Raw genomic sequence first — 11,179 nt, 5'->3', positions numbered from 1 at the left:
TTAAGGAGGAACTTATCTGGGAACAGCCACAGCTGTGAGGTCATTCTCCCACAACTATTGAAAAGCTGAAAAGTGGAAGCTGAGAACATCTTTTGCTACGGGTAAGTGGCTGGGAGTGTGGGACTGCCTTGCAGGGCATGTCTGCACATATCACACATTAGTCGTCATGGCAACACAAACTTTCCTTGCGTCAAAGGACACCATTACTGTGGGTTTTCCACCTGATTCTCACCAACTCAACATGTCCAATCAACTATGCAGCTTGTTTAAGTGAATTTCCATGGACTTTATTAAAGTAGAATGTTTACTATAGATTCAGGTCCTGTGCAAATCTTTTCCTCTGGAGAGCCTCCTCGTTCATGTTTATTAATTATATTGGTTCTCAAAGCTCTTATTTTCTTACTATTTCCCTATTTAGTAAACTAGCGCTGTTGGATAATAGAATATCTGTCTGATCATTTCCTTTTGGAAATGAGTATTCCACAATATAGTGGGTGTGTCCTTGTGCTTTTTTTTTTTTTTTTTTTTTTTTTTTTTTTTTTTTTTTGTAAGTTCTGGAAGCATTTGGATTTGTTCCTTAGCAACACTTTTTAGTTTGCCATTTGCTTTTATTCAACTCCCCAAAGAGTGCTTTTAAAGCTGTAGTAAGGTTGGCCGTTTCAGAGAAGAAGCTTTTATTTTTCCTCTTCAATGAATGATGAGATCATGCCCAGATATCACAGCCTGACAGGAACATTCTCCAGTATATTAAAAACTGTCCATGAAACAATGAAATACTTTTAAACTGAGATAATAGGTGAATTACTGGCAAGAATACAGATAATTTTGTCTATTGTGCTGGGAAGGGTACAAGAGGAAAAGGACAACTAATTACTTCATATTCTGTATAGAAAGTTAATTTTGACTAAACAAAAGCTAAGGCATTTATCTGAGCCTCCAAAGGTACTCCTCACCTTGTTTGTATCCACCTAGCTTTGCCTACAGACACACAGGGCATTCTAGTTACCCAGCACACCACACAGTGGTGCTCAGATATCCCTGCAAAATACCAAATTAATAGCATGAATTTTCCAGGCAGTGAGAGCAAATCCCTTGAGAGCTGCCCCCTTTGGACACAATAGGTACCACAAAATATACACCAGCCAAACAAATAGCGGAAGTCCTTCCAAATAATTCAAGGTCAATGTGTCGATGTCTGTCTCTGTACTTTGCAGTTCAACAAAGAGTTACACACTGTTTCAAAGGTGAGTTTTTTCACAGCACGCTCAGACAATGGTAAACCTGACTCTTTTAAGTTAATTTATAGTGAAATAATAAAACAGAGCAGAACAAAGAGTGCTACATTGGAAAAATTGTGCCAGCAGAAGTCTGTTCACCCATTAACTTCTGTGGAAAGGCCCCGAGACATACAATGGGCTGCTGATTAAACAGAGACTCTGTGCCTGCTCACTGCCCAGAGTCCCCAAAATATATGGTCCTCTCTTTGCTCCCTGGCACTCCTCCAAGTTTAATGGGTGCCATGTACTACAGGCTGATCAATTTATCTATAAATAAATATATTCCAGGGGAAAAAAGTTCAATTTCTGTAAGCAGGCTTCAGCACATTTCATGACCTAAACTATTTCTGTCCAAATAAGTACATTACCAAAACCCTGCAATAAACAGTCTCTTTGGCTAGACCCTTGTCCTAGTCCACTCCCCCTCTGCTGTTTAACCAGAACAAAAGGCATGTCACATTTCTGAGGAGAGATACTAAGTTTGCTGCCCACCACAACTCTTTGTGTAAGCTGCTTTGGACGTGGTTTCTGGCTGCAGCGTGGAAATTCAGACAATGAACTCCAGCATGACAAGGAGCAGCTATTCTTGTGTGCAATGTAAAATGGCTTTTTGGCACCAGTCTTTTACCTCAACATACAGCATAAAAAAATGCAACTGGAGTTTCAACATGCTTGGGTATCTATTTATTGAATCAAACCGAAATTCAGAAAGCTGTAAGGCTGATACAAATCTTCCTCCTTTGGACCCACTCTTGTGGGTATCACACAGCATATCTAAAGATCCTTCAGGAACTTTTAATATACAGGGAATTCAGGATGAAACCATCTTGGAGGGCATTTGGCAACACCTAGCTTTTTTCTTCTGTTGAATCTCTGATATTCTTACACACAAGTCTCAGCCTTTCCCCCATGGGAGGTATTAATACCGGTCAGCATTGGGATCAATAGTAGCAGAAGAAGGGCCAAAATTGACTTGTTAATAGCCAGATCTGTAACATATGTTACCTGTTAGGACATCCTGTGACACGTACCAGCCCTGCTAAAGATAAGGTGTATCATACCATCATCTGACACAGCACAGACACAGATAGTCCAGTGTCAAGGCTGAGCACTCACTCAGAAGATAAGCAAAATGGAACAGAGAGACAGACAGGATGGATACACAACATTATCTTTTTTTCTGTCCCTTCCACAGATAAGCGCCTTCATCAGCTTTCCAGAGTTTGCTCTTGCACTTCAGTGGAATAATAACTGCAACTCCTCTCACTCTAACAGAATTTACTGCCTCTGAGATGTCTCACTCAAAATTATAGAAGTTAATGGTGCAGTCTGGTTTTTGCTCCCACTAAAGACTTGGGCTTTTGTATTCTTCAGGAAGACACTTGGTGGCACTCATTCAACATCGTTTTTACTTCCTATACCACAGATTCTCTGGGCTGACCTAAAAACATGGAAAAAAAATCCCCTTAGTAAGTGTATCCTATGAACTCTGGAACTAAGACCAATTTTTGCAGTCAGCACTTACTTTTCAACTTAATCATTAATTATGTAAAGAAATACTTCATTTTTTGTTTAAAAACTCCTGAAGCTCACTTTGTGATAGTAACTGATCACTAAATTTGAGCTGAGATGTTTTTGCCTATCAATTACTTTGCAGAATCTTCATGTGTACTTGAAATTTACTCCCTGTGTAAAGTGCAACTTCTTTGTCCCTTGACGTAACTGCAACTTGCATTCAGCTCTTTGAAAACAAACAAGAGAAAAAAACCCTGACTGAACCATCTGGTAACTAGGATAGTTACTCAAAGACAACTGCAGAGGAGGTAGAGAGTTTCATTGGCAGTACCCTGTAGTCCTTCTAATTTTTACTTCTGAGTGACAGCCATTTGCAACCGGACAGTCAGACTGTGTTTTGAGAAAGACATAGGGGAACCAGCAGCATTCTTCATTTAGATTAACAAATACCTGTAATCCCTCTATAAAATCCAGTTTTTCCAGAACTACCCCAGTAGTTCTCATGAACAGTACCCTAAAGTGCTGCCAAGGACCACAGCCTTATCACAGACAGCTGGCAGTTATTCTTATCAAGGCTGCTGAAAGACCTGACAGTCAGGAGGGGATTTATTTATTTATTACCCTTAAGAGCAAGACAGTATGACATTAGCTAATGATAATCCAACACCGTTAGACAGCCCAAAACTTGACTGAAGGTGCCTCCTTTGTGGGAGGGGGAAGATCATGCGCAGATGTCCCTGCAACTCTCCACTTACCGCACTCAAAATAAAACTTCTGCGAAACAGATTACAAACAGGTCAGTGGCCACTCAGTGGAAATGTGTCGAAGCGACGGAGCGCAGCTAAGCACATTCTCAAAACACAGATAATGCTCTCACCAACAGTGTAAGTGGCCTTCCTCTAGAACAGAAACAAGGTTCATTGCCCATCCCCACCATCCTTCAACAACAGCCAAAAGAGTGACCCACAGCTGTTACTCCACGGTCACAGTGACCACAGAGCTCGATTACTCCATGGACACCCATTGGTCCCGAATCCATGAAATATATGCTGCTAGGAAACTCCTTTCCCAGCAGTTTTACTTTTGTTCCAAGTTTCACCAGCTGCACCAGGGAAAATTCAACTTTTTCGGACAAAGTGACCATGCCATTATCTTCATGTACTTGAATGCAATTTGTTGTATACTCAGTGGAGTTTACATATGTGAGAAAAGCTGACAAGTTCCATAATTGTCTAATAATTACTAAAACCCAAGAGACACCTTTCGATGCACACAAAATATTTGCATGTTAAAAGGTGTGCACACAATGCAATTTCTTTTATTTCAGAACATTTTACTTCTGGCCTTTCTAGGAAGAGTATTAAATTTAAAAATGTGAAAGTATAATCTTCCCCTTTTCCAGACTTTTGTGCAGCTAAAGGGCTTTTCTTCTAATATTCCTCTAAAAACAGCAAAAGACAACCCACTGTTTTAGCCAAAACACAGGGAGGCAAAGCGCAATCCAAAAGTGAGTTACAATTAATCAGCTGAATATCATACAGAGCACTATTTGACCACATTAAGCACATCAAATACAAAGCACTTACAATGTGCTCTTCACATCAAGCCGGTATTCAGCGTATGCTGTGTCAGACGTGTTTTGTCATCATAATCATACAGCCTTTCCCACACCAGGTGCCAGAGCATGAGCCACAAAGGGCAGAGCCTCTCCAAAACGCTTTGATGTCCTGTCCCTTGCAGGAAGGTGGGGCTGCACTGTACAGAAATGCAAACAGCGCCATTTCTGTGAATTCTAGGTACTTCGCATTTCATTACAGTTATTATTTGTTTTGTGAAATGTTCGTTAATGGGAGAAATAGTGGAGAATCACGGGGAGCCGAGCCGACACCAGTGCCGGGGGAGCGTAGGGCCATAGGCGAGCGGACAGAGGCGGTGGTTCGGCGCGGCGCGGCCGGCCCGTGTCCGCACACTGCCCGGAGGGTGGTGCTGCGGGCCAAGGCTGGTTGGGAGCCCAGCCCGACGAGCCGCGCCGCATCCCCGGCTCCGAGCTCCGGGGCCGGCCGGGAGCCGCGGGAGCTGCGCTCCCAAGGGTTAAAAGCCGTCGGGCCCCGTGCGTGGGAGGGGTCGGGGCAGTGTGGGGAGAAATGCAGAAAAAGTAGGTCAGCTGCGCCCAGCGGCAGAGCGGAACGGGCCGGGCCGGGTCAGGGCGGGCAGGGGGCTCCCCTTGCGGGGGTCTGCCGGCGCTCCCGCCTTGACTCCCGGCGCCTGCGATTTGCTCCCGGACATTAGCAGGTACTCATAGTATTTGCAACGCGATAGCTCTACCGCTCGGTACACATTTGTATTTTTGGTAAATACACAGACACATTCAAGGAATTTCGGAGGGGGAGGGGAAAAAGAGGGGGAGGGGGGGGATAGGATGGGAGGGGAAGGGCGCTAGAAATTAAAAGTGAAGCACAATTTGAAACTCTGCCTACACCACAGCTTTTATAATCAGCTTGTGACATGCTTGGCACTAAACACTGTTTATGTCCACAATTAATGCAGTTAATGCTAGGTTAGTAACTGTGGCAGCCAGCCACGTGCATCGCCTGGCACATGGGTGCCTGCTCCCAGCCGAGGAGGCAGGCTTTGCTCTTCCGAGCACACAGCCAGGCCAGTTCAAGCACATCTGGAGCCAGTTTAACTGGGGCCTCCCTCCAAAGCAGTACTCAGCATTGCCAGTGTATTCTTTCACACAAAATGCTATAAAAGGGGAGAAGGAATTAGGACAAAAATGGGAGCCAGAGAAGACTAAAAAAATGGGAGTGCAAGGCTCTTTCTGGTGGAAGCCACCCTGTCGCACCGGGCTTCATAGCCTGCCTGAGCAAGACCCAGCATCAGGGAACCCCTAACAGGGCCTCCAGAACCAGTTTGACTAGTTTCTGTTGCTGCTGTCTCTCCATGCAGTTGGACATCTCAGTCAGCATTACAAACCTGTAGCTGCTGCTGGGCATCTGTTGTCTCCTCCACCTGATGAGGGGCAGTGGCAAGGTTGTTCTTGATAAAAGGTGGTTCACATAAGGACTGTGCACCTACCAGCCATAAGCATGCAATCCCAAGAAAACTTTTCCAAAATCTTTCTCAAGACAGAGTCACCGTGTTGCAATGAGAAGATTTTATGAGCTGGTTGCAAAAATTCATTTGTACTTTTTGGGTGGGAGGTGAATTTTGAAACTGAATTTCTACAAAACTCAAAAGCTCTAGCAAGACTTCTGCATCATGTTCAGGACTTCCTTGAGAAATCCAGTATCTTCAAACATTGCTTCTATGTCAAGGCACACACCTATGGACCTGCTCACTAATACACCAGGCACACCAGGTACATGACCTGTTTTTCTTTTGTGGCCGCTTACAACTCCACTGAGAGCAGAATATGCATGCAAATCGGTCACGCATTAAGTAACGTCGCTATCATCTGTCACGTGTTTGCACACTTATCTGTTCCCCAAGGAGAGGACTGTTTGTTTTGAGGTTTTACATGCTTCTAAACATTTAATCCAGTAATGTCAAGGTCAAAGAAAGGTGTTCTTCACTTGCAGTAGGAGCTGGTGTAATCTGAGATAAGGTCCCAGAGGAAAGGAAGACTACTTCAGAGTCGTGGCTTGGCCATCGAAAACACATGCATTCTGCAGAGACACACATCACCCTCCACCTGGAGGGCTATCTCCTGTTAGAAGAACATCCCTGTCAACCCTCATGCTATAACCCAGTTCTTCATATAGTGTGAAATGATCTGTCATATCCATTCTCTCTTTTCTTGGCATGGTAGCATTAGAAGCAAACTCTGTTCTGTTCAAAACAAGGCCACAGGTACTAGAGGCATAGCTTCTTCAGTAATATTTTAATCAACATTATTAGTATTTCCTTACTTTTTGCTGAGCAAAAGGGAAAATTCCGCTTGTTTGTTGTTTTGATTTTGTTGTTTTTTTTTTTTTAAATAATCTACAAATTCACTAAAGGAAATTAATACTTCACAGGATACAAAAGAATACAAATGACCACATGTGTTTGCTGTTACTGTTCTCCAGACTTCTTTCCTTTATTGCATTCTTAGTCACCCATTACTGCTTTTTCACCTGCTGCAAGCTATAAGCAAGAGGGTAGCAAATACATGGCAACACTTGCTTTAAAGTGTGCTATTCTTTCCTGTTTCAAGGTTTTAGAAGTAACTTTAATGCACACACCTCCAAAATGCAGCAAGAAAACCAAAATAACTATCTTATAACCAGAAAAAAAACCTCTGAAAATAATCTTCAGCTGAGACACTTTTCATTTAGCCATGCTTAAATATCACAGAATTAACACTGCATACACTGCAAAGGGTCACTCACTCATCAGGAATTTAAAAATTAACATCTAGCAATGCAAAAATGCAAATGTTTGAAAAAAGATTGTGTCCAAACAATGCAAGGATTATGAGGAAAGAAACTTCTAAATGGCATTCTATGCAGTGTGCAATCATTGGGTATACTAGAGAGATATCTCCTAAATAGTGAAGAAGGGGGGATTAGTTGGAGTCACTGTTCATTGCTGAATGAACTATTTTCACTATTTCTTCAACAATGCAAAATTGTCTTTAGGGAGACAGGATAGTGTATGACAAATATTCCCTCTCCCTGCTCTTGAGCTCCTGTATCAATTCAGGTGGGGAGTCTTCCCCTGTTTAAAATGTCTTTTCTGTCCATTTGCCTGTAATCAGAGTGTTTAAGCATGGTGCATAGCCCCCACTCCTGGGGACAGGGAGTAGGATTCCTTGGACTCACTGCTATTCATTATATATTTTAAAATTCGAAGATGGAAGTGTACAAAGCTGAGAATGGACATGGAGCACACCCAGTCTTATCATTTAAATCATTGTGTGTCACTTAACATGTCCATACTAATGAAGTTAGCCAGACTACTCTTCTGCCTGCAGCTGGAGGGCACAGATCGCTGGTGTAGCTCTCTTGGATAACTCCTAGTGGGAAGAAATGCATGGGAAGCCCTGGTTTCAATACTGTAGTGAAGGCTATGGAAGTCATTACAATCAAGGTAATGAAATTTCAAAACAATAGTGAAGGCTATGGAAGTCATTGGCAGAGAGGTCATTTTAATTTATAGTGAAATCTGAGAGGAAGTCTGATGCATTTACGTACTCACAGGGAGCCTTTTTCTCTGCCCAAGTGGCTGCAGCATGCTTTGTTTCTTAGCAGCATGTTCAGGAAGAATCAAGGAGTGGGAGAGTGAGCTGGAGAACACCTCGGCAATGGTCAGTGGAAGTGGAACATAAATATGCAAGGCAAACAATGCCACCCCTCACAGTCAGATATCAGACCCATGAGCAGCTGTTAGCCCTCAGAACAAGCACTGTTTGAAGCAGTCAGTGCACAGTCAAACCACATTTTACCAGCTGAAAGAGGAAGAAAGGAGAATTTCACTCACTTTCTACTTCTTTATCCTGTTTCCTCAGATATGCAGGAGTTATGAGAGAAAAGGATCATTATAAGCTAGTCTTTGACCCACAATATAAAATAATTGCCCTGTTAGTTGCAGTTGCAACTGGACTCTGTTGTATACTGTGTGGGGTAGAGATGACTAAAATGTGTGCCTTCAGTCATTTATTGACTAACCCAGTCTTTGTGGCCAACTCATGCACGTTCCACTGCAAATGCTTTTGATAATGCTGCTATAAAAGCTTGTGAATGTCAGTGTAGGAGGGCAAAATATTTTGAGCTGCTCAGCTTCACTTTATAAATATTTTTGGAAGCCACCAGTGTGAAATGCTCCATTCACATTCAGCACTGAAAAAAATAATGGCTTCTTCTAAAACAAAGACACATCTGTCAGTGCAGTAGAGTATATGAATTTACATAATCTGCAGCACAGAAAAAGTACTTTCTCAAACAAATTAAGTCAAAGCAGGCAGAGAAAGAACAGCATGAAGCTCTCTATGCAATGTCAACAATAATTAACAGAGTACTTTATAGTCTGCCAGTGCTTCCCGTGAATAAGGTACTCTCAAGCATTTGGTATGAACGGGCTGCCCTCCTGTTTCTCTGCTGCAACCCAAAGCTGCAAGCCTTCACTTTTACTGGCTAGCCTATCATTAACTTTTAAATGTTGTATGCCACCCAACATTTCCCCTTAGAAGGACAAAGGACAGGGCATGAATTTTCTGTTGCAACTGCTGCAGGGATTCAGTTTTGCTTTGCTGTGTCATACTTGAAAATTAGGAAATTTACTGCTTTCTTAGATGCAGCAAAAGAAAATTAAAAAGAAAAAAACAACAAACAAACAAACAAACAATCCCAAACGTGTCACCATACACAGAACTTGTTAATCCCTTAACTCCTCAGTTTCCCTGTTGATACCTTGGGAGAAGGTTTCAACAGGGAAGGTTTCTTGTTTCCCTGACATACACAAAAAACATTTGAAAATTTTCTTCAACTCCTACTGATTCTTCAGGGATGCAGACTGCAGACATTTTGAATCATGGAGTCTCTTCTCTTAGGCTGCCTGTGCACAAAATGCAGAACCAATGTGAGGCTGCTTTTGTGCACAGAATAGTATTGTATTGCTGCTGTACCTCTGATTTAATCACACTGCCTTTGCATGTACTTACAGATTAAATTTCCAGTATTGCCACAGACTGGGACACTCTTGACATCTTTCTCTTTTTGCAAATGGTAAAACTGCAGCCTTGCCTAAAGCAGAGGGATTTCCACAAGTTTTTTTTTTCCTTATAGATTAATTTTGACTGATTTCTTCCACGTGTAAGAGTGCTCAGAAGGTTGTCAGGGAGACAACTGTTGACACAGCTTTACCCTGGTATTTGAAGGGCTTGGGCAGTTGAGTGCTTTTCAGCAGATTGTGCATTCGTGCAGATGCAAGCACGCTGGCAGACTGCAGACCTGACTTACTCATTTGCTGGTCTGAGCTCACGAGCAAGCACTACCTCCAAAATGCAGCTGTAACAGGAGGTCAGCATACCTCAGCTAGTGTTATTTGAACTGGGTTGAGCAACAGAAAAAATCTGGTGACCAAAAGTCAAGTACAGTCAGTGTGAGACACGGGACTTATTTGGAAGGTTGGTCTGCACTGTGTACATTGCTGCTAGTAGCTCAGCTGGTTGTTTAAACTCATCCAGACCAATATAAAACACTGTAATAATGCTTCTCTGATGCCAGCATCCTTTGTAAAGTACAGCCCTGAGCCCAGAAATTCCCATCAGCCTGCAGTCTGTGTCATTGCCTCCAGCTCCTCTGTGGATCTCAGTGCTTTCTTCCTTTCCTTCCTGCAAGCTGTGACCAAAATGAAATCAAAACCAGCCATCACGTTCCCTGAATTGGTGTAAAAGTTGAAAACAAGTATAATAAACTTTGCACTGACTGTGGCTAATTAGCTCACAGGCAATCATTTATGATTAAGCCATATAAAATGTTTGTTATTAGCGAAAGAGCTGAATGCTTCAGTACACAGCAAAGGTCCAGGGCACAGAGAAGTTAAGTGACTTGCTCAGTTTGATGCAGCAATTCAGTGACAGAGGTAGAAATAGGCCACTCAGTTTTCTCTCTCAAAACAGGTCTAATCTCTAGATCATACTTTGATCTCCCTTTAGCAGCAGAAAATAAAAACCCTCTGTTCACGGTGTAAGTCTTTACAGAAATTACTTTCAAGTTACAGACTCACCATTATCACATCACTGCAAGATCAAACAAAGAGAAGGGCAGTAGGAGAAGAAAAGAAGGTTACTTTGTGTCATTTACTTCTGCAGTCTGCTCAACAAAGCCAAAGAGGAAAAACAATTTTTTTTCAAACAGATGTCTTTTACAGCACATCAAACACTTCTCATGGGCGTATGTCAGAGGCATTTTACTACAAAGGCTTTGTCCTTCACATTCACAGCAGCCCGGATGTTTATCAGGATTTTCCATTCCCTAAATTCAAGATCACATTGGGATCTATGTTAAGATGGCAGCAGTACATCAACAAAGCCCAAAATTCTTAGCAAAAAGAAAGCACTAACACAAATTGTTCCTGCACTAAGGCTGTGGTAGGGGAGTTCCTGTCATCTCTAAAGGAATGTCTGGAGCAGGAAACAGCCTATTTTCATTGCAGTGGCTTGGAGAAAGTCAGTATGAGGGAATGATTGTCTTTCCTAATGGATTTATGTATAGTAAATATTTAAGTGCTCCATGCAAAGCATGTAGCCACAATATCATGAAGACAACATCCCATTATTTGCTATATAGCATCTCATACACATATTATGCTTTCAGTATGCCTGCAGCAATCCACTGATTTGTTTATTCATAAGGGCAGTTTGTAATTCTTGAAGTTATCTAGCACAACAAAGAGCATTACAC

At 42.2% G+C, this 11,179-nt stretch overlaps 2 long non-coding RNA genes across 11 annotated transcripts in view; one reads left to right on the top strand and one right to left on the bottom strand.

Annotated features, from left to right (window-relative positions):
• Window positions 1-2,088: 2,088 nt before the first annotated feature.
• Window positions 2,089-4,750, bottom strand: LOC108962941 (uncharacterized). Its single transcript, XR_001991671.3, has 3 exons — window positions 4,379-4,750; window positions 3,548-3,691; window positions 2,089-2,718 (listed from the first exon to the last, which is right to left on the bottom strand). It is a non-coding gene; the product is annotated as an uncharacterized LOC108962941 (long non-coding RNA).
• A 164-nt stretch (window positions 4,751-4,914) lies between these two features.
• The window catches only part of LOC108962939 (uncharacterized), an 82,593-nt gene continuing 76,328 nt past the window's right edge, over window positions 4,915-11,179 (top strand). For 6 of the 10 annotated variants that reach the window (XR_007780422.1, XR_007780423.1, XR_003945889.2 and 3 more), the window contains exon 1: window positions 4,916-5,084. This is a non-coding gene — a long non-coding RNA (uncharacterized LOC108962939). Of the gene's footprint in view, window positions 5,085-11,179 lie in introns of all 10 variants that reach the window. The other 4 variants (XR_007780418.1, XR_007780419.1, XR_007780420.1 and 1 more) reach the window with 1 other exon arrangement.

Source organism: Serinus canaria, chromosome Z, assembly GCF_022539315.1.
Source record: "Serinus canaria isolate serCan28SL12 chromosome Z, serCan2020, whole genome shotgun sequence".
NCBI lineage: Eukaryota > Metazoa > Chordata > Aves > Passeriformes > Fringillidae > Serinus > Serinus canaria.
The sequence above is the reverse complement of the archived record's forward strand: the minus strand, read 5'-3'. Positions and strand labels throughout refer to the sequence as shown.